General features: G+C 45.3%; 1 protein-coding gene across 2 annotated transcripts in view; it reads right to left on the reverse strand.

Moving 5' to 3' along the window:
• Positions 1-23,836, reverse strand: part of TTC28 (tetratricopeptide repeat domain 28) — a 670,967-nt gene that overhangs the window by 472,571 nt on the left and 174,560 nt on the right. The gene's annotated exons all lie outside the window — the stretch shown is intronic.

Consider the following 23,836-nt stretch of genomic DNA (forward strand, 5'->3'; position numbering starts at 1 on the left):
GGTATTAATGTATCTCATATAAGATGTTTATTAATTGGTTTTACATATACATTAACACACTTAGAGGTTGATTTACTGAAACTGGAGCATGCAAAATCTGATGCAGCTCTGCACAGAAACCAGCTTCCAGGTTTTATTGTCAAAGCTTAGAATCTGATTGGCTACCTGCACAGCTGCACCAGATTCTGAATTCTAGTAAATCTACCCCCTAATGTCCAGGCCTATATAGTACACCTTAAACATCTTTAATAAAATGAATAATAAAAATTGTAAATGAGTAATGAAATTGCAATAATTTTAATAATAGAGATATAGCTGACTCCCCAGTGCTTCTATTGTGAATGTGAAGATAAGTATCTCTACAATTTTTATAGCTACAGAGTTGAATTATGGCATGTTTTAAAGTGCACTTTCTAGTTGTTTAGAATATATAAATACTTTAGTCTGCATAGTCTTGGCACAGGTTCACTTTAAGTTGCACCCTAAATAAATCTAGGCATTGCTATTTTCAAATGATTAGACTCCCTTTATTCCACCTAGTGCTGCATAAAAGCTCCCATATTTGCAGACATGGCATCATAATATGTATTGATTTTGGTAACACACAGACAGAGACACTGAACCCAACACTGTTATATTGATCCATGAACTCTTGGAGTAATAACCAAAATACTTCAAGAACCATAAAAATCAAACGGTATTTTCTCATGCACATGTCTAGCTAAAGGGCTTTATTTAATAATTTTGTACATGTTTGATGGCTATGTCAACTATCTCATAAATGTTATAACAACACTGGTCTTGCTTCATCTGATCCAGCCTCTAAATGCCAATGCTAAGAATTCATACTTTTATCCTATTCATGTATGTATAGACAGACAAATTTAGAAGATTTGGGCAATGGATCACTAAGCCAACTGAATTTATGTCTTGCCTATCTGACATCCAGATCCCAATTGGACATAGGATCATGGCAGTGGATAAGGGGGCACCACCAGGCCTCCTGTATAGGTCCCAGGCCAGCAAGGGGACTCAGGCAGCTGAGTGAATCGGATGTGGGAGAGGAGGATGATCAACATGGCGGGGGGGGGGTCAATTACTGAAACCGATCACATGTATGACTCTGTCTGGAGTAGCTGAAAGCTGGCTTTTTCTCTCTCTCCTGCTGGATTTCAGCTGCTGCAGAGAGAGCCATACAGGGGTTCGGTTCCAGTAATTACCCCCCCATCACCCCCCCCCCACCCTGCACCCATCACCCTCCCAGTGCGCTACACATTTCCCCCTGCTGTCCCTTTGTGTGCCCCCACCCCCGCAGTGCTGTGGGCATCCCTCCACTCCTTACCACCGGCAGCTGCAAGCACACAATAGGATCCTTCAGGATGGAGAGTGGGGAAAGGACACATTTACTAGCCCCTTCCTTTCCTGAATGAACACAATGAGTGATTGATACCGATCACTCACTGTGTTCATTCATATCTGCAGCATAGTAAAGGGGGAGGGCCCTGTAAGGTCATAACAGAAAATCGAGTATCAAGGAATTTGGGCGCCGCATCTACAAGCATGTTTACAGTATGCAAATAGAGAATCACTACCTCCCTTCTTTGATTCCCCGAGCATTTCCAAAGTTTTGAAGGCATGATGACCACTTGCAGTTTAGGCTGTTCCATGTGTGCTGATTTGGCTGATTGCAGTCTATTGCTCCTGGATACTCCAACAGATCATCGTTCCCAGAGCAAATGTTATTTTTGATGATTTATAATTTGATCAGCAAATAGGTCTGGTGAGTTTACCCATTTCATTCGGTGGTGGATTTTGCTACACAGTGTTTTTTCTTGTTTAAGAGATTTTTTAATCACATATATTGGTGTTTGGACTTATATATGAATTACGGACATTTATAAATATATTTTTTATTTTATTTATGTATTTCTACCAAGATGGCGCCCGGAGCAGCCGCATGAATGCCAGCTTCAGCGCCCCCGCACTCCATCCGCTGCCATACGCCACCATCTGGCCCCCTGAGCTGCCACCGAGGTCCCCACCAACACCCTGAAGAGGCCCTGGACACTCCATCCCTCTGGCAGAGCTCCGGTGGACCGAGGCGGCTTGAGGCCTACCACGGCACCCGAAGCCGCGGTGTTTCATGCCGGCCGTGGCCGGAATCGCGGCGAGGATCGCGGCCGCGGTGGGACGCCTCCGCTCCTCCGGGGAAGCTGCCACCATCCCCACCGGTCCTACTGACACCCAGGAGGGGTCTGCTGCCATCCTGACGTTCCGGGACACCAGGTCCTCTTTCAGGGGCACTCACTACCCCACCAGGAAGCCCAGAGAGCCCAGGTGCCATCCCACCGCTAGCCACCAGGGACACAAACAGGGGCACCCACTACCCACCAGGGACCTTAGGCTACTATCCCACCAGGGATCGCAAGCCCACCATCCCACCAGGGATCGCTAACCCACCACCCCACCTGGGATCACACGCCCACCACCCCACCAGGAACCGTAAGCCCACAACCCTGCCTTCCGGAGCGCTGTCCCTCCGGCGGAGATCCGGCGACTCGTGGCCTACCACGACCCCTGAAGCCGCGGCCTTTCCTACCGGCTGCGGCAGACCACAGAGGACCGCGAACCACGGAGGGCCGAGGATCGTCGCCGAGACGCCCCGCCCCGGGCTCCGCAGATACAAGGAAGCAGCAACCACCCCCACTGGCACGGAGAGGGTAAGCCGCCATCGCCTATCACTTCCCCAACGCTCCGCTCCTTCAGCCCAGCTACCCCTCAGGAGGTCTCTATGGTCTTCACCGAAGCCCGCCTCACCACCTGCCCCCTGGACCCTATCCCCTCACAGCTCCTCCAGTCACCCCCCCCCCTCCATCATTCCCTCCCTCACCCACATCTCCAATCTCTCCCTCTCCACTGGCACTTTTCCCTCCCCTCTAAAGCACGCGCACATCACCCCCATACTCAAAAAACCCTCCCTTGACCCCACTGACCTGAACAACCTTAGACCCATCTCCCTGCTACCATTCACTTCCAAGCTCCTTGAGCGCCTGGCCTACAATCGCCTAAGCGCCCACCTCACTGATAACAACCTCCTTGATCCTCTACAGTCTGGCTTCCATCCCCTACACTCCACCGAAACCGCCCTACTTAAAATCACCAACGACCTGCTAACCGCCAAAGCTAATGGCCATTACTCTGTCCTCCTGCTCCTTGACCTCTCCGCGGCTTTTGACACTGTCGACCACCCCCTCCTCCTTACTAAACTGCACTCCCTTGGCATTAGGGACGCTGCTCTCTCCTGGTTCTCCTCCTACCTATCCCAACGCTCCTTCAGCATCACCTATAACACTGCCACCTCCCCCTCTCTGTCGGAGTCCCCCAAGGCTCTGTCCTCGGGCCCCTTCTCTTCTCCATCTACACCTCCTCCCTTGGCAAACTAATACACTCCCTCGGCTTCAATTACCACCTCTGTGCCGACGACACACAAATTTACCTCTCCACCCCCCATCTCAGCCCCTCTCCCTCCGCATCGCCCACCTCCTGAACAACATATCAGACTGGATGTCGCTCCATTTCCTCAAATTAAACCTGTCCAAAACTGAGCTCCTGGTCTTCCCCCCAACCCGCGCCCCCCCCATCCTCTCCATCACTACTAACAACGCCACCATCACTCCCACCCCACATGCCAAAGTCCTGGGTGTCACCCTGGACTCGAACCTTTCCTTCCTACATCATGTCCAATTACTATCAAGATCATGCAGGCTCCACCTCCGCAACATCTCCAAGATACGTACATTCCTCACCCCAGACACCACTAAACAACTCGTACACTCCTTCATCATTTCACGCCTGGACTACTGCAACTCCCTTCTCACTGGCCTACCCAAACAAACGCTATCCCCACTCCAGTCTATCCTGAACTCAGCGGCTAGACTCATCCACCTCACCAACCGCTCCACATCTGCCACCCCCCTCTGCCAATCCCTTCACTGGCTCCCGATTGCCCAACGCATCAAATTCAAACTGTTAACTCTGACCTACAAAGCCATTCACAGCGCCGCCCCAAACTACCTAACCGACCTGATACCCAAATACTACCCTACCCATGCTCTTCGCTCCTCACAGGACCTCCTACTCTCTAGCTCCCTGATCTCCTCCTCCCACGCCCGATTGCCGGATTTCTCCAGGACTTCCCCCATCCTCTGGAACTCCCTACCCCAATCCATCCGACTGTCACCTACCCTCCTCACCTTCAGGCGCACACTGAAAACCCACCTCTTCAGGGAAGCCTACCCCACCCTCACCTAACAACTGACCTCCTCCACTCCTCCCACCACTCCATCCCCCACAGCCATTTCCTCCTGTACCATTTTCCCCTCCCTCCTAGATTGTAAGCTTGAAAGAGAGATTGTTACTGTCTTGTCTCATGTTCTGTCCCCCTTACTATTGTACAGCGCTGAGCAAACCCTTTGGCGCTACATAAATACTGTATAATAATAATAATAACAATATATTATCTGCATTTTCATGTGATTTGGTATTTAGTGCATTCCTTTATATATTTTTTGTCACTTACCTTTTCTTTGGTTAGGTTTGCAGCTTTATATATAATTTATTGGCGCTGTGTCTATATATTTTACATGCTCTGATTAATATTGACTGCTCAGTTCCCTTGTAAGTACCAACATGGTAATTATATGAATGCTATTTATAAATAAAAATGCTAAATGCAAATGACCACTTATTTCTAATATGTTTATTTAGAAACTTTCTTTGTATTTATGCCCCCTGAAGATCAAAAAGTGGAATGATCGAAATGCGTCGGTGTAATTTTTGGGAATTTTGTTGTAATGTGATGGAAAATATCCTTGCAATAGCTATCAGAGCCAATGTTTTTAAAGTTAAAGTTAATGTATCTAATACCAATATTTCTATGTAATAAAGAATGATTAAAAAAGTTCCCGTTGAGTACATCTGTAATGATGCGTTTGCTGCATTAAAGTTCCATAGGGGGATTTTCTATTTATAGGGCCCTGTAAGGTTGACTGTATGGGGCCCCATGGTTTCTAACAGTAGCCCTGCATAGGATTCATTTTTAATGCTAAATGTACAAGAATGTAAAAAGTGATCTCACTGAAGCAATGCTTTTAAAACATAGGTAAGATATGCTTTTCTCATAAAAGGGGCAAGGGGGGGAATGATATAGTGTTAGATTTTGCATAATGAAAGGGGAAGAACTTACATACGACCAGCGTCAATCTCCCTCTGCCTTTACTAAAATATGCGTCTGTCTTATCTAGAAATTAGGGCTTCTGAAACTTCCTGAATTAGACGAGTCAGTATTATGCAAAATCTAACTGTAAGGGACCGCCCGGCGGTACTACTAGCACTCCACTGAATAGGCGTCCCCAGCGCACGGAGTCTAAGTCCCAGGGTGCTTGTTCACCAGGGCCCCTGATGGTGGGGATGGACTTGGAGCTCCCTGAGACCAGGTCGTGACTACTGGGTGCGCCCGTCAGTGGTAGTAGTATGCGCAAGGGGCTCCCACGGGGAAGAGTCTGATGTGAGGAGGTCAGAAGACCCCGCTGCAAGGGATGGATGGATGGATGAGCAAGGTCAGACGGGCCGGGTCGGTAACAGAGAGGACGGCAAGGTACAAGGCAGCGGGCATAGAATGGTCGGGTCACACGCCAGGTCAGCAACAGCAGGTCAAATCCAATAGGGGGCATTCAGGAGAGAGGTCAGGCAAAGCAAGGGTCAGAGCAGGAGAAAGCAGCAAGGTCAGGTACAATCCGGGTCAAAACTTACAAGGGGCACAGGATCACAGGTTCACAGGATGCAGGGAAGACCAGAAGGCACTGAATGACAGCTCAGGGCCATTTAAATATCCCGCCCTGCGCTGCCATTGGTGCCCAGTGGGCGGCCGCGGCTTCTACTGCGCATGCGCGAACTCGAACGCCGCGGCCGGCCCGGACCTAGTGCCCGTGTCCCTGCACAGGGCGGTGCACTGCGCCTGCGCCGGGACCATCGCGGCAGGGATCGAGGAGATCCCTGACATTGCCCCCCCCCTACGGGCAGCCTCCGGATGCCCACCCGATCTCTCCACCACGGGTGATCGCGAAAGAACCCCCGGACAAGTCTGGGTGCATGGACATTATGGGCTGGTTCCCAAGAATTGTCCTCAGGGCCATAGCCCTTCCATTTGATAAGGAATTGGGTCTGGCCTCCCCTCCTCCGACACTTCAGGATCGTTTCAACCTCAAACTCTTCTTCTCCTTCGACCGTTACCGCTTCCGGGGGTCTAGATTCCCGGTCAGGGAAGGCATCTGGGACCACTGGCTTCAGCAGGGACACATGGAAGACCGGGTGGATCTTGAGCGTGTCAGGGAGGGCGAGTTCGTAGGCTACTTCGTTAACCATCCGTTTAATGCAGAAGGGGCCTATAAATTTGGGTCCCAATTTCTTTGACGGGCAAAGCATCTTTAAATTGGACGTCGCCAGCCAAACCTTCTCCCCAGGCCGCAATACCAGATCTCCCCTCCGTTTCCTGTTGGATGCTTTCCTGTAGTCTTCCTGGGCCCGACTGATGGCCACTTGAAGCTTCTTATTGTTCGCAGCGAAGAACGTTACCACATCTTGTGTTGCTGGTACTGGGCATTCCGACACCAAATCCGGGAGGAAGACTGGGTGAAAGCCATAGTTGGCAAAGAACGGGGACTGCCCTGTTGCTGAGTGGCGGGCGTTGTTATACGCAAATTCCGCTAGAGGTAGAAGTGGCAGCCAGTCATCTTGAGTAAACGAGGTATAGCATCTCAAGTATTGCTCCAAGGTCTGATTGGTCCTTTCGGTTTGACCGTTAGTTTGAGGGTGGAACGCAGAGGAGAGAGATAATTTGATGTCCAGGGCCTTGCACAGTGCTCTCCAGAATCTGGATGTGAACTGGACCCCTCGGTCCGAGACAATGTCTTCGGGGACCCCATGCAACCTGACTACCTCACGAATGAAGACTCGCGCGGTCTCGGCCGCCGAGGGGGTTTTCTTCAACGGGATGAAGTGGGCCATCTTGGACAAGCGGTCCACGACTACCAGGATTGCCGTGTGGTCTCGGGATGGCGGAAGCTCGACTATAAAGTCTAATGAGATCTTTTGCCAAGGCCGTTCAGGAATAGGTAAGGGTCGCAGCAGACCCCAAACCTTGTTTCTTGATGGCTTGTTCTTCTGGCAGGTGACACAGGACCTTACATAGCCCTTACAATCCTTAGCCATGTCTGGCCACCAGAATGAGCGTCGGAGAAGTTCCAGGGTCTTTTCTGGGCCAAAGTGCCCCGCCATCGGGTGGTCGTGGCAATGCCCCAAGACCAGGGTTCGGGCTTCGTCCAGCACCACAATTCGATCTTCCCTCCATAGGAGTCCCCCTTTGTTCTGGAGCGGCCCTCCGCCTGGGGTAGAGAAGTTTGTGGATGCTTCCATTAGCCTGGAACAAAGGCCCGACTGAAGGACCAAGAAGTTACCCGAGGACAGGATGGTGTCGGGTACTGGGGTCTCCTTGGCATCTTCGTACATCCGTGATAACGCATCCGGCTTAGTGTTCTTCGATCCCGGCCGGTACGTAATGTGGAAGTTGAATCTTGAGAAGAATAGTGCCCATCTCGCCTGTCGCGGGCGTAGACGCTTGGCGGTTCTCAGATACTCTAAGTTCTTGTGGTCAGTAAATATTAAGATGGGGTGCACCGCACCTTCCAGCAGGTACCTCCATTCCTCTAACGCCGTTTTGATCGCTAGTAGCTCTCGATCACCGATATCATAGTTCCTCTCCGCTGGGGTAAGCTTCCGTGAGAAGAACGCTACAGGGTGGAGCAGTTCCTTGGTGCCTTTTCGTTGGGAGAGGATGGAGCCTACCGCATTCTCCGACGCATCTACCTCCAAGATATAGGGCAGAGCGGCGTCTGGGTGACCCAAAATGGGTGCCGAAGTGAACAGCTTCTTCAAGACTTCGAAAGCTCCCTGCGCTTCTGGTGTCCATCTGAATCGGGTTCCCAGCTTGGTTAGCTGAGTAATGGGGGAGACCAGACCCGAGAAGTTCTTGATGAACTTCCGGTAAAAATTTGCAAAGCCGATAAATCGTTGGACGCCTTTCCTGTCTGTGGGTTCAGGCCAATCCAGTATTGCAGCGACCTTCTGGGGATCCATCGCGACCCCCGCGGTGGAGATAATCAGGCCCAAGAAGGCAATGCTGGATTGTTCAAAACAACATTTTTCTGCCTTGGCGTACAACCCATGCTGCCGCAACCGCCCCAATACTTTTGCTACATGTATTCTGTGTTCCCCCAAAGACGGGGAGAAAATCAGAATATCGTCTAAATAAACGATCACAAAGACATCCAGAAAGTCCCTAAAAATATCATTTACAAAGTGTTGAAAAGTGGCCGGAGCATTGCACAACCCGAACGGCATGACCAGATATTCAAAATGACCGAAGCGGGTGCGGAAGGCCGTCTTCCACTCGTCCCCCTCCCTTATGCGAATCAAGTTGTACGCCCCCCTCAGATCCAGCTTGGTAAAAACCACTGCTGACTTTAGACTTTGGAACAGCTCTGGTACTAACGGTAGTGGGTAACGGTTTTTTATCGTGACCCTGTTCAATTCCCTGTAATCGATGCACGGCCTTAAGGTTTTATCTTTCTTTTCAACAAAGAAGATTCCCGCCCCCGCCGGTGAAGTGGAGTGGCGGATGAACCCCTTCTGGAGGCTGTCCTCGATATATTCCTTTAGAGCCCCCAATTCGGGCTCTGAAAGGGGGAAGATTCGCCCAAAAGGAATTTCTGAGCCGGGTAACAGGTCAATGGGGCAGTCATAAGGGCGGTGGGGGGGTAGAGTATCGGCTCCCCATTTGCTGAACACATCTAGAAACCCATGGTAGACTGCAGGGATTACTTGTTTTAATTCAGCTTCCCCCTCAGAGCACAGGAGGATTTGGGGGGCCCCCGGGCCCGGAGTGCGGCAGTATATCCGACAGTATGGGGAAGGGAACGTGATTACTCCGGTCTCCCAGTCAATCTGGGGGTTATGGGCCCGTAACCATGGGAGCCCCAGAATGACTGGGAAGAGGGGTGAAGCTATAGCATCCAGGCGGAGGAGTTCCTGGTGCTGGCCGGCAATGACAGTGGTGATGGAGGGGGTTTCCTGGTTCACTACCCCCGATTTTATCCGGGAACTGTCGGCCAAATAAATATTGAACCCCTTCTGTTTCAATTGAAGGGGAATACCCTGCTGGTGAGCAAAATTAATATCCAAGAAGCAGCTGCATGCCCCAGAGTCAATTATGGCCGATACTTCCACGGTCCTTTCTGGAAGCTGAAAGGAAAGGGGTACCACTAAGTATTGGGATGGACCAACATTGCCAATGGATAAGGAAGAAGAGGTGCACTTACTCATTTTCTGCGGGCAGGAACGTGCCATATGACCAGCTTCGCCACAATAGAGGCACAGGTTCTGGGATCGTCTGCGCAGATGTTCCTCTGGGGATAGTTTAGGCCGTGCCAGGCCGAGCTGCATGGGTTCGGGGTTGTCTCCAGGTGGCCGGTTTTGGATGATTGGTCTAGGTGTTTGACTGGGACCTTGAAATGATCCCCAGGGATTTCCATGACCCTGGCCGGACCTCTCAAACCTGCGTTCCCGCAGTCTACGGTCAATTTTAATGGTCAGTGCTATTAAGTCCTCTAAAGTCTCAGGTACCTCCACCCGGGCGAGCTCGTCTTTCAGGCCATCTGATAGGCCAATACGGAACTGATGCAGGAGTGCGAACTCGTTCCAGCGAGTATCCCCCATCCACCGCCTAAATTCAGATGCGTACTCCTCGGCCGCTCGGCGGCCTTGCCGGAGCGTGTACAGAGTAGCTTCAGCAGAAGCTGCCCGCTGCGGGTCATCATAAAGGATGGCCATAGCATCAAAAAAACTGTCAACCGAACTGAGGTGAGGGTCATTTTTTCCCCTTAATCGATGGGCCCAGTCTTGGGGTTCACCCTGCAGGAGGGAGATGACGAACCCCACCTTCACGGATTCAGTCACGAAGGTTCGGGGTTGTAGCTCAAAATAGAGGAGGCAGGACTCGCGGAATGATCTGAAGCGTGTGCGGTCCCCGTGGAAACGTTCCGGTAAGGGTACTCGGGGGTCGGCCGCCGGGAGTGGTGCGGATGCCCCAGACACCAGCACAGGGGCTGCTACGGCTGGAGGTGCGGGGACCGTGGCCTGTGGGGCGGGAACGGATATAGTGCAGGTCTGGAATTGAGTTTCAATCTGCTGGCATCTATCCTGCAGGGCCGATACGGCCTGTGTCAAATTGGACAGGTGCCTGCAGATCTCCTCCAGCGGCGAGGGACCTCCTCTAGACTCAGTCATGGCCTTCTGGTACTGTAAGGGACCGCCCGGCGGTACTACTAGCACTCCACTGAATAGGCGTCCCCAGCGCATGGAGTCTAAGTCCCAGGGTGCTTGTTCACCAGGGCCCCTGATGGAGGGGATGGACTTGGAGCTCCCTGAGACCAGGTCGTGACTACTGGGTGCGCCCGTCAGTGGTAGTAGTATGCGCAAGGGGCTCCCACGGGGAAGAGTCTGATGTGAAGAGGTCAGAAGACCCCGCTGCAAGGGATGGATGGATGGATGAGCAAGGTCAGACGGGCCGGGTCGGTAACAGAGAGGACGGCAAGGTACAAGGCAGCGGGCATAGAATGGTCGGGTCACACGCCAGGTCAGCAACAGCAGGTCAAATCCAATAGGGGGCATTCAGGAGAGAGGTCAGGCAAAGCAAGGGTCAGAGCAGGAGAAAGCAGCAAGGTCAGGTACAATCCGGGTCAAAACTTACAAGGGGCACAGGATCACAGGTTCACAGGATGCAGGGAAGACCAGAAGGCACTGAATGACAGCTCAGGGCCATTTAAATATCCCGCCCTGCGCTGCCATTGGTGCCCAGTGGGCGGCCGCGGCTTCTACTGCGCATGCGCGAACTCGAACGCCGCGGCCGGCCCGGACCTAGTGCCCGTGTCCCTGCACAGGGCGGTGCACTGCGCCTGCGCCGGGACCATCGCGGCAGGGATCGAGGAGATCCCTGACACTAACACTATATCATTCCCCCACCTTGCCCCTCCTTTTTATTAATTTCTATACTTTCGGTCTATCCTTTTGTGCCTTCCTTGACCTTACACGTTCTTAACTACTTATGTTTTTATGAGAAAAGTGTACCAGATATTGTAGTTCTTAAGACATCTCCTTCGCTTCTTTTTTGTTTTTTTGTTTTGTTGACCATTATTATTGTGCCACTTTAATACTGGTTGTAAATACCAGTGTTCTATGAATAATATTGTAAACAAATCTCGTTGCATATTTTTATAGGCACTTTTTGTACTGAAAAATATTTCTATTAATAAAAAGTTATTAAATAATATAAATGTATAGGACAAAAAACACTGCACTCCACTGTTCTCAATTGGCAGCAATTTACAGCAATGCATCATCAACAAATAAAGCAAGACCATCTAAATATTTACAACCAGTTTGATCAAGGAGCCTGTGCTTGGAGGTGATCTACTGCAATTCTTTACATCCCAAAAACTGAACTTTCACTTTCTCCATCAGTTCATCCCTCACAGTTATGTCCTTTTGTAACTCCCTATTAGATAGTAAGCTCTGTCAAGCAGGGCCCTCCTAACCCTCTTGTTTTAAAGTTTTTTTTTGTACGTGTACTGTCTCCCTGTATTTCGTGCAAGCTTTTACCACTATATAAATTCCCAAATAATAATAATAATAATCCCATATATTGCAATACTGCCCTATTACTATGTTCTAATTGCCCATATTATATAAATATCTGTTGAAGTTGAAAAAATAAACAAAGCTGGAGAAAAAGTAGAGCAGTTACCCTTTGCAGCTAGTACAGTTGCATATTTCTTATTAAGCAAGAAACCTAGTTATCTAATGAAGCATGGAATTTGGCTGCTATGGCTGTGACTGTGCCTGCCCATGGTGCCCCACTGCAGTAAATGTACAGTGGCAGGGCGGAAAGTGGTTTAAATACATTTATTTTTGTTTACAAAAGACATGTAGCAGAATACATTTTGACCTAAATTTATTAAATTCAAGAAAGTAGAAAATATTGTTTTGTTTTCAAAATTTACAGTATTTTTATTTATATTAAAAAAAAACAGTGATGATCAAATACCTCCAAAAGAAAGCTCTATTTTGTGAAAAAAATTATAAAAATGTAATTGGGGTGCAGTGTTGCATGACCAAGGAAAGGGCAGTTAAAGTAGAACAATGCTGAATAGCAAAAAATGACCTGTTTATGAAAGGGGTAAAACCTTCCTGAGGTCAACTGGTTCCTCTTAATACATTGTTTTGCTAGCATTTTCTCTTTCAGTAGAAACATAATATTACTGCTTTCAGATGAAAACATACATGTGGCAATTAGACCTGAAATGTTTGCATGTACTCATTTTTAATAAAAATACCTGTCAAAGACAGGACACAAAAGGATAATTTAAAATTGCACGGTATGTCATCTTTAGGGTCACCAAAACCTAAAACACATGTTTAAAGGTATTGTGTAACATTAGAAAACCTATATATAAAATAAATCAAGAGCTAATAGATTTTCATTCATGAGAAAGAGAACCTCCAGACAAATAATTCACTCTCCAAGTAATGTAACAGAGGAGTAAAAACTAATCTACATAGTATTGGCTCCAGCCCCCACTGTGCTTCACCATGTTAATGATAAAAGAACCTGGCACGTAAATATTCATTCAATATCAAAGAATACATCATGTTTAAAACGTATGCATTCTGTCTTTTTTTCATTAGCAACATGTTGTGAGTATGGATTTATTTTTATTTTTTAAACAATAATTTAAAAAAACAATTAACAAAAATAGCCATTCTGTTATTGCCCTACAACATATTCCAGCTGCTATAAGTACGCGGTTTAGGCTGGAGATGCAGGTATTATACAGAGTAAAATATAAAGTTGGGTTTTCGTCCAAAGTGTATGTATGTACTATATGTTAATAAATAACATATAAAGGAAAATTAGGGAATATGGTGAAACCACACTCGTCTGTCCTTGAGATGTGTGGGGAACTTTCAGTTGCCCATAGTTTAAATAAGGACAAACGAAATATAGAACGTATCTGTGAAATATAGTGCAAAGGAGTCCACATTGTGTTTTGAGCATCATCAATGAATACCTATGTAGCAAATGAATACAGATCTGCAAACCTGAGCTGGAAGACTGGGATTGTCAAGGATCGAGCACTCATTAATGACTCTGTAAGTAAATGAACACCAAATTAACTTAAAAATGCCAACTATAACCAGAGGTGTTTACTAAGTGCTGACAGATTAGCCTGTCATTAGCTGCAGTGCCGCTCTTGCTATTGCTTAGTTAAGCCTGTTATCCACATCAGTCACTAATGGCAAAGCAACCTGGATTGCATTGAGATGCCGGTGGTTTGCAACATTTGACCAGTATGTAATATTTTACTAAACACTGCTTTGTGTGCACACTGTTCATAGGATACAATTCCTTTTGCTTAGTATTAGCCAGCTGAGACAGATGAACCCACAGGAGATCACAGACAGTCCAGCGTTTCTGACAAATGCCAAAACTGCCAGGCTGTTAGTCTGGGCCAGGTTATTAGTGTGGGTACCAAAAGCCTCCCCATGCATGCATAGACATGATGCACATGGGTAACTGAATCATCACGTTGAGTGTAATAAAGGTATTGAATAGTAGCTTCCATCCTGCCATCCATGGCCAGATCTAATGTGGGGGTGCAGTGAAAAATTTCAGGGGGGCAGAGGATAGGAGGTCATCAGGGCAATGTACAGGGGGTCAGTAGGGCAGAGGATAAGGTTAGCAGTATGTAGGGCAGTTTACAATGGTCAGCAGGTTGGAGGACAGGGGTCAGTAGTAAGTGATGTAGAGTTCAAAGGTCAGTAGTAGATGAGGCAGAGGACAGATTTTGCCCAACAGTGGGAGGAGCTTAAAGGGGGATGATTAAACAGAATCTGTGCCTTGCCACTGTGTACTTTGCACACATATACTACAGTTCTTGTACCCATAAAAAACTACAAAATACCACAAAATATTACAAAACACTCACAAGTGGCAGTCTTACAGATACACATAAACCTCAGAACGAAAGATCACTTTTAAAATGTAAACGTTTCCATCGCATATGCTTTTCTGCACACTAAAAGCGACTACTTTGTCTGTCTGATCCTACCTTAAATAAGAATTTCATTAAAACCAGCAACTGTTGGGACAGTGAACACTTTGGTCAGGTATATGTAATGTACAACATAATGTATAGAGTGCAGGGGTCAGGAGTAAATAACATCAAAACAACATATAGTGTGCAGCATCAGAACAAGCCTACCTGTTCACATCAGATTCCCTCCTTACATCAAGAATCCCAATCAGAGTTTTCCCTCAAACATAGTCCCCTTCCTACATCAGAGTGCTTCCCCTTACATCAGGATACCCAGAGCCCCTCCCAACATCAGAGCCCCTCCCAACATCAAGGTCCCTAGAGTCACCTTCCCAGCATCAGGGTTCTTGGTGTCCCCTCCTTACATCGGGTTCCCTGTGGTTCCTCAGCCTTACTTTAGGGTCCCCCAATCCCCCCCATACATCAGGGTCCCCAAAACCACCCACCGTACAAGAGGGTCCCCAGAGTCACTCCACTATGTCAGAGTCTCCAGAGTCACCCTCTCTTACATCAGGGTCCCCAGAGCCCCCCCTTAAATCAGTGCTTCTAGAGTCACTCCCTTAAAGGAGGGTCCCCAGAATCTCCCTAGCTACATCAGGTCCCCAGAGTCCCCCCTCTAAATCAGGGTCCCTCCTCCTCTGTACATCATGGTCCTTAGAGCCATTTTTGAATTAAAGACAACAAGAATGAGAGATAAAAGGAAGGGGGCGCTTCTAAAGTTGGCCATAGACAGATTTAAATTGAGCTGGTTCCTGCTGAACTGTATGAATTTTGATCCAAACCTACTGCTTCTACCCCTGGTTAAAAGGAAAGAAAATTGCTTAGGCAAGCCATAGATGATTTGATTTTCTTTCCTTCCACCATGGGTTGCAGGAAATAAAATTGCTCAATTCCCTCATCAATCTCTCGCAGCTCTGTTGTGTTCTGCCAGCAGGGAGCCTTCCCTGCAGGAAGAACACAATGAACATTGCTAATGGTTATGGCCACTGATTGTAATTGCATGTAAAAAATCTGACATGCTGATTGTACCCAAGCCGATCGATGGATCGACTTGGGTACAACCAGCTTGTCCACAGATGGATTGAATCTCTACCCATCCCTGCTGAACCAGCTGAGATTCAATTCAACTATGGCTGGCTTTAATGTGTGGCTAGCCTATAAGTAGCCAAGCAAATGAATGCACAAAAATAAAAGGTTAAGCAAAAGTAAACCAACTCACCTGATAACAGAACTTTCATTGCACATAGTTTATTGACTGCTGGGCTGACCGTCTATGCAGTGAAGACTGACAGGTCCTGCAAGCAGAGATGAACGATCACTGCTATCAAATTCTGGGATGACTGTCAGTGTGTGCAGTGAACGTTCAGCAGCATCGGAGATCCTGACAGTAAACAAGGCTGCATGCGGTGAAAGTTCTGTACTAAGGTAAAAAGATTTACTTCAATGCAACACTTTATTGGTGTGCATTTGTCTTCTTTTAGAAGAAGAAGAAGGGATCTGCTGAATCTCCCAGTGCGCCTCTGCCACTGCACTGCATTGCCCGGGAGCAGGAGTTCAGAAGCCGGCCACAGAGTCATGTGGTGGAGGTGTGCTGCTGGCTTTGGGTGGGCACAACTGAGATCTGGGGGGGGGGGGATAGTCCACCCCAGCAACCCCCCCCCCCTAGATCCGGCCATGCTGCCATCATGTCACCAGTGTCTGTGAAAGCGTATGTGTTTTCCTCTTATTGTCTACTATTAAAGCAAATGCCTAGATCTAACAATTCTTAAAAATATCCCTTCCCACTTCCTCCTACCTATCCTGCCTGACCTGTCTAAAAAAAAAAAAAAAAGATGTGTGAACATACCTATCTTAAATCTGCTCTGGTCTGCTCATGTGGGCCTGCAGCCCAGGCTCAGGGAGAGCTTGATAACAGCTGTTAATTTAGGGAGTGGTGATGTCACCCATAGGCTCCTTTGGCCCAGGTGTTGTCAGTGCTCAATCCTCTCCAATGCAGTAACTGCTCAATGACACAGGGGAGCAGGAGCTATAGGATCACATGACTGGACCAGAGCGGATTAAAAATAGGCAAGTAAATGCATCTATTTAACAAAGGTTAGGCAGGATATGTAGTAGGAGGGAAAAGGAAATATTTTTTTTTCTTATGCTTTTCTTACATTTTGGGTGCTGAGGATTCCAGCTATTGATTTACATAGTACAGCTTAACTTAGCGATGCACTGATAGATAGGTCACATGCCTGATGAAGGGGTCCTGCGAGACTCCGAAATGTTGCCTTGCTGTAAGTATGTGATCGTTCATTAAAACCTTTGGACCCATATTGATGATCCTTGGTGTGCTGGTGACATTTTTCCTTGGAGATTTTGTTCGGTTCCAGCCGATGGTCGCTGCAGCACCCACTTATACACACAGCCATTTTTAACGCAGGAACGTGTGCGCTTGGACTATACACTTGCACTGATATATTGGCCACCAAAACTTATCAGCCGAAAATAGGGTTATTGTCGGTTTGCGGATAGAAAAAGAAAGGTGCCGATGGTAACTGACTTTTATGCAAGATTGCGTTCTATTGACTTTGTTGCAAAAAGTGCATCCCATTGTCTTCAATGCAAAAATCATGTCCCATTGACTTCAATGCAAAATGCCCCCTATTGACCTCACTGCAAAATGCCCCCTATTGACTTCAATGCAAAATCGCAATCCCATTGACTTCAATGCAAAACCGCATCTGTGACAGACCCAACAGGGACAGAGTCACAACGTCTTCAATGCAAAATTATGTCCTATTAAAGTCAATGCAAAATCGCGTCCCATTGACTTCAATGCAAAACCGTGTCCCATCGATTTCAGTGCAGAAATGAACACTATTGATTTCAATGCAAAAATGCCTCAATTTAGGTTTTTTAATTCTATATATATATTTCATTTTATTTTCTGTCCAATTGTTGTATGTTACTTTAAATTTATAATAATAAATAAATAGTGTTATCAGCGTATTGCCCATAGAAAAAAAAAATATTTTCTGTCCAAATTTTCTGTGTTACTTTCAATAAAAGTTATTTTACGTTACTGGGATGTATTTTTGAATTCATATTCATTTAAATAAATATTTTAATTAAAAAGTCGAATATAATACAATTATATATAAAAATATATCTTTTTAAAAAAAACTGTCCATTTCAGTTTCGGTCAAGTGCATCTTGAATTTTTGATTTCAGTCCAGAATTTTAATTTGGGTGCACCATTAGTTTAGCTTATAGAAAAATACCCCTCATTGGTTGCTCTCAGCAGTGTAAACAATTTCCTTTTCCTTCAATTTTATACATGGAAACATTTCATAAGGGCTCATGCACACCATAGCACAGGCAGCCTTGCCCAACTCAATCCAAGGCATACACAAGGCAATTTGCCTCGATTCATATGAGTTCAGTTCGCACCACTTTGGGACATTTTAATCATTTTTAAATTATGACGCATCAGCACAGTGTATAAGGTGGCTGCTGATGTGAATGACCCTACTTCAAATTTACAAAACATTCACTGGTGGTGGATCATACACTGTCTTTCAAAACACATGTACCTGGACATACAGTGAATGTTTGCTTTCTAAATACGCCCCATACCGAGGTCTATGAAAGCAAAGAATGCTTCATTCAGAGCAATGAATAAAAGAAAAAACCCAAAGCAATTAATTCCAAGACACCAACATGCCTTCTTGTGTGACATATAGAAAAGTCACACAGTTTCAATTCATTTGTTACTCTTGCAGAGCGCCTGGACCAGATTGAGCCTTAAAACAATTGCTAAAAGAAATGCCACCCCTTTTACTAGAAAATTTGGAGAGGGCTGAACACTTATGCTTGTTCTTTGTCTTCTCTTTGTAAAACATCTGTTCGGCCACAATGCCCTTCTGCTCTATTGTTCGAGGAGGTTCAGTAAGGCAGTGGAACCATTCCACTAGTTTCCATATTCTGAAAGTGGTGTTCACAGTTCAACTGTCCAAATTTGTGCAGAACAGCTCCTAAGCTGGTCATACACCAGTAGAATTTCAATGGAGTGTACATATGTAAACTCAGAAAAAATAATTTGCCAACTATTCAACAGCACGATTATGGACTTGAAAAATTTTGTATGAAAACCCTTAAAAGTTTAATTCGACTGCAATTATTTTCTTTCTACTTTCAACATTCTTTTCTCAGGGTGCACATGCAGATTACAACAAGTTCAAAAAAATAGGTTGCGCTTAAATACATACAAAAGTGTAACAAAACAATAAGAAACAATATTTTAAATCAAAATAAAATCAGCAAAAACAAAAATGTCCAAAAGTTCAAAAAATCAATAATGTCCAAAATAATTCATCACCAAGTAAATCCACCACCAAAAATGGTTAAATAGAACTCACCAGAGTAATATGCTGATTGTTGAAAAACCAGCATATAGTACTATTCTGGGAGAAATGAATAATATGGTGACAACAACACTGAAGAAACGAGGGATGAACTCCAACAGATGATGTGCTACAAAGTTGAAAATCCACTCCAAAGGTAATTTAGTATCCAAACTGAGAGATAATCAGACCGTCACTCAAAAGAAAAAAGCGAACAATCATGGTGCAGTATGTTTTAAAAAGCATCAAACTTTAATGAAGAAATGCACTTACAAGCAAGGTGTCCCAGACTGACACCAGCATAGACAGCATGTGTAATAATACAGGCGACTCAGACCCAGCCAAACATGCACATGCTACGTGCAGACAAACCAGGAGTATTCTGAACCTCACATCCAAAGGCACCGCCCTAAGCTTTTCGTCATCGACGTCCTCACGGAGTGAAATGTTTTTGAATTTTTTTTGAAGTTTTGTATATCCTATAAGTTTATAGGCTAGGTTTTGCAGCTGTTTTATATAATTTCCATGGCACTGGTTGTTTATTTATATATAGATTACAATAAGTACCTTTTTTTTCTAAACAAAAACCATAATCAGTTGGACTTTCAGTACTGGGCAGCACAGTGGATAAATGGTTAGCACTTCTGCTTAGCAGTACTAGGGGTGGTTGGTTCAAATCCCAACCACAGCACCACCTGCCTGAAGTTTGCCTGCTTGCGTGTCCTCCCACACTCCAAAGACATGCTGGTAAGTTAATTGGATCCTGTCTAAATTGGCCCTAGTATGTGTATGTATGAATGTAGGTTAGGGACCTTAGATTGTACACTCCTTGAGGGTTAGGGACTGATGTGAATGTACAATATATATGTAAAGCACTGCGTACATTGACAGCACTATATAAATACCTGTAATAGAATAAAAGAATTTCAGTTAAAAATGCTGTTTTGCTCCAATGTATTAAAAAAAACAAAGCGAATTTTTAAAAAATTTAATTCTACTTGTGTATGACCAGCTTTAGGGTCATCTCACACTGGCATTTCAGCTGCCGGCAAGGTAATTGAGGTACAAATAAAACCCTCCCTATAGGGTGCTATTTCCTTAGGGCCCATTCACACTCCTGTATTAAAAAAATTACTTTAAATTTCATGGCTGAATTACTGAAACTGGAGAGTGCAAAATCTGGTATAGCTGTGCATGGCAGCCAATTGGATTTTAACTTCAGCTTGTTCAATTAAGCTTTGACAAAAAAAAGACCCTAGAAGTTGATTGGTCTCTCCACTCTCTAGTTTTAATAAATCAGCCCCAATGTGTTTTTTGAACATTTTTATCGCATAGCATTTAAATGTAATGTGCAAAAGATGCAGCAAGCAGAATTCTTAAAAACAAACACACTACCTTCCAATGCAACACACTAATGTGAGAAGAGCTTTATAGATTATAATGGTAACTAGTTTTATGTGCTTTTAGCACATTGTGATCCTAAATTGTAGCGTACATAATATGCAATGGTGTGAACGGGGCCCTAAATGGCTTAAATGCCCTAAATGCCCCACCCTAGTGAGGGAACTGTGATGGCGTAACGTCTTAAAGTTGAACTATAACTACTGATCTGTATTTTTAAAAATGTCTTGGCAAAAAAATTATAAACACTATAATTCCCTGCGTCCTCTGTGCTGGCCCTTTATTGCTCGCATTCTAAAGCAGTGGTCTCCAAACTGCAGTCCTTTGTTTGCCCTGACCTGGCCCTTGGGGCTCTATTCCTCCCACCGCTTTAAGGCACTATTCCTCCCACTGACAACAACAATGAGGCACCATTCCTCCATAGACACCAATATTGGGGCCCAGTTTCTCCCACCGATTTAAGGCACTATTCCTCCCACTGACACCAACAATGAGGCACCATTCCCCCATAAACACCAATATTGGGGCACAGTTTCTCCCATTCAAACAAATGATAGGGCACTAATGCTTTCACTATCACCATTGATGGGGCACTGTTCTTCCAATTGACATCAATGATGGGGTACTATTTCTTCCACTGACACAAATGATGGTGCACTATTCCTCCCATTGGCACCATAGATGGGGCACTATTCTTCCACTGACACCATTGATGGGGAATAATTTCTCCCACTGACTCCAATGTTGGGGCACTATTACTTCCAATCCCACCAATGATGGGGCACTTTTCTTCCCACTGACACTAACAATGGGACACTATTCCTTGCACTGCCACCATTGATGAGGCACTATTCTTCCCACTGAAACCAACAATGAGGCACTATTACCTCTCCTATTGACAACAGGCGCTATGCAATTTTTTTACTCCCATAAACCACCAAGCCTGAGATATTGTTTACTCCTATTGATGCTGGGCCTTTTTCTTCTCCCACTGAGCACAGTCTGGTTCCCCTAAAATCTGAAAAACAGTAAACTGGCCCTTTGTTTAGAAAGTCTAGAGACCGCTGGTCTAAAAAGCCACAGTGCCCTATGCCACTGTTAATTTTCTGGGATCAGGCATCTAAAACCTCTATCAAGTGCACACACATGTATATTGTGCAATCCCTTTCCAGAGGCCTACATGGGCATCAGAACTTCTCATCCTGGCCTCTCACTCATGCAGAGAAGGAAGTGTGCACGGAGCAACAGTTGGACTACCAATGGAGAGACTTTCTGTGATCATCTCTTGTGAAAAAAGAAAGAAAGTTCCGCTTTCAGCTGTTAAAGCCACTTTGCCTTTTTTATTAGGATGTAACTAAAGCCTAGGAGTACAAATGAGAGTTTGAGATTGGGCCTGGGCATCTTAAAGATATCTATTGCTAGACATACAGTTTAAGATATGTGCAGGAGATCTAAGCCCTCCTAAGTCTTCATGCACACTGGGCATTTTAAAATGCCGGTAGCGTTAACTGTATAAAGTCAACGTTAAAAAAGTTTTTTCACACTTTTAGTGTTTTTGCATTAGCGTTTAGCCGCGTTTTCTCACTTTTCCCATGTTTGCATTTTTTAGTGTTTTTTTCATACAAAAAATAGAATTTTTGCTCAAAAAAAGCCCAAAAATGCAGGTTTGTCGCACTTTAACGCATTTTTCCATGTTTACCAATGTTAGAGCATTTTTACAGATAAAAGACTCCTCTAGAAATCCACTAGTTCTGACTTTTTTTTCCAGCCACAAATCGCCCCTGCCAAAAACCGCTGATTAACCTCCCTGGCGGTATTCCCGAGTGTAGCTCGGGGTAAAGTTTCAGTACCACAAGTGGTAACCCCGAGCTATACTCGGGCTTACCATGCGGCGTTGCTCCGGGATCTCTTCTTCACTTACCTTGTCCTGCGCTCCCGCAATGTCCCTCCTGCAGTGTCCCCTGTAATGTCCTCCAGCACATGCCGGCATCTGTCTTCTGGGTTCCGTCCCCTGCGACGTCGGGACGTACGGGGACGGAACGGCGGGAAATTTTAAAATGACAAAAAGTGACATTCTCTAAAATCACATAGTAAAACATTACTGTATCAAACCATTTCACATACATTTTGTCCCTAGTGCTTTGTCCTGTGCCCTGCCTGCATTTTTACTGTTCTTTCGGCCTGGAAACTGAGAAATGTCCATGGCGTCCAAAAAGCATCCCTTTAGGTCAAAAGCAGTTTTAGACCAGCTAGAGAACAGCGATAGTAAATTAGAACTACTTGCAGAATTGAGTGATAATGATTTGTGGGGAAATTCATCATCAGACACTGAAAATGATTTTGCGACTTTGCTCAGCGATGTGCGAACTTGGCGCTATATTTCAAATTTCAGTGTGTTTGGTTTGATTATAGTATTGAATTAAATTTATTATTATGTTATTATTTTTTATGATTATTTATTAATATAATTTATGATTTCGTGTTTCAAATTTTAACATACCCGGGATGTTTACTAGACTCTTGTTCAGACAGATTTCAGTGAGTTATTCCTAAAAATTACAGGCCTACAATGAAAAAAAACATATTTCCATGCAAATAAAATGTACCGCTTTGAGCACAGAAATATGGACATAACCAGACCGCTAGGGAGGTTAAATTCTATGTGTGCACAAACACATAGGATAACACGCTGGGGAGTTTACCGGCTGTATAAAAACATGGCAAAAGCCAAAAACAGCAGCTGTAAAAATGTCCAGTGTGCATGAGGACTTAAAATAAATCAGGCAGTAAGTTAAGGAACGAGTGATAATGATGATGAAATGAAAATCAACAAGCTGAAATGTTTATCGATGATCCATTCAGTACAAAAAGCGCTCAAGCAGAGAATTGATCAAGCTGGATGTGAACAAGGTAGAGGGCATTTGTATAAAGGATTGGCATCTCTTTGATCAACTTCCAGTGCATAGATGTAGATGAAGCTATCTTCTTAAATGAGAACAGAGATAACAGACCTGACATAAAAACTAAAGAACATGCTATGACATGATAACCTAAGGCAGGTGACATTTTCATCGTGGCAAACACAGTTAAAAGGCTGACTTCTTTTTATATTGAGAAAATGGATGAAACGCTGAGATTTGCCTGCAGGGTAAAAATCTGTGTTTCCAATAGTAAGGCAAACTCTACATTGCTTAAATTTTTTTCTTTGCTTGGTGGAGGCAGACTTTGCAATAAAGTGGTCCTGTGTACATGCACAACAGACGCCTGTTGGTGCAACCTGAATGGTCAACATAACAGATAATATACTGTAAAGGCACTTAGGCCTAGTTCACACTGACATTGAAAGCAGGCGTTTGAGGGGCGTTTTAACACTCCTATTATTATTATACAGGATTTATATAGAGCCAACAGTTTGCTCAGCTTTTACAATAGAACGGGAGACAATACAGCAACAGTACAGTTCAATACAAGAGGGATAGGAGGGCTCTGCTCCTTGGAGCTTACAGCCTATGCAAATGATACTCTGGACAGCACACAGTGCTGTTCACATTATCAAAACATGAAGAGTTAGTGTTTCATGTACAGCGTCACTTCGCTTCAAAAATGAAGCCTCATGTCAAGTCTGAAGGAGTTTGGAGCCTACAATGCCATGGGCTGTAAATGTCTTGACAATGTTGCGCACAGTGGACACAGTAACATTAAAATATCTGGAGTTGGAGATTATCCATGTTTTTCCACAATTTTTGTTTTCAAATCCTCAGACAATTCTTTGCTGCACTT

This window comes from Staurois parvus, unplaced genomic scaffold (assembly GCF_062004578.1).
Source record: "Staurois parvus isolate SC_StPar_1 unplaced genomic scaffold, SC_StPar_1.0 ptg000589l, whole genome shotgun sequence".
NCBI classification, from domain to species: domain Eukaryota; kingdom Metazoa; phylum Chordata; class Amphibia; order Anura; family Ranidae; genus Staurois; species Staurois parvus.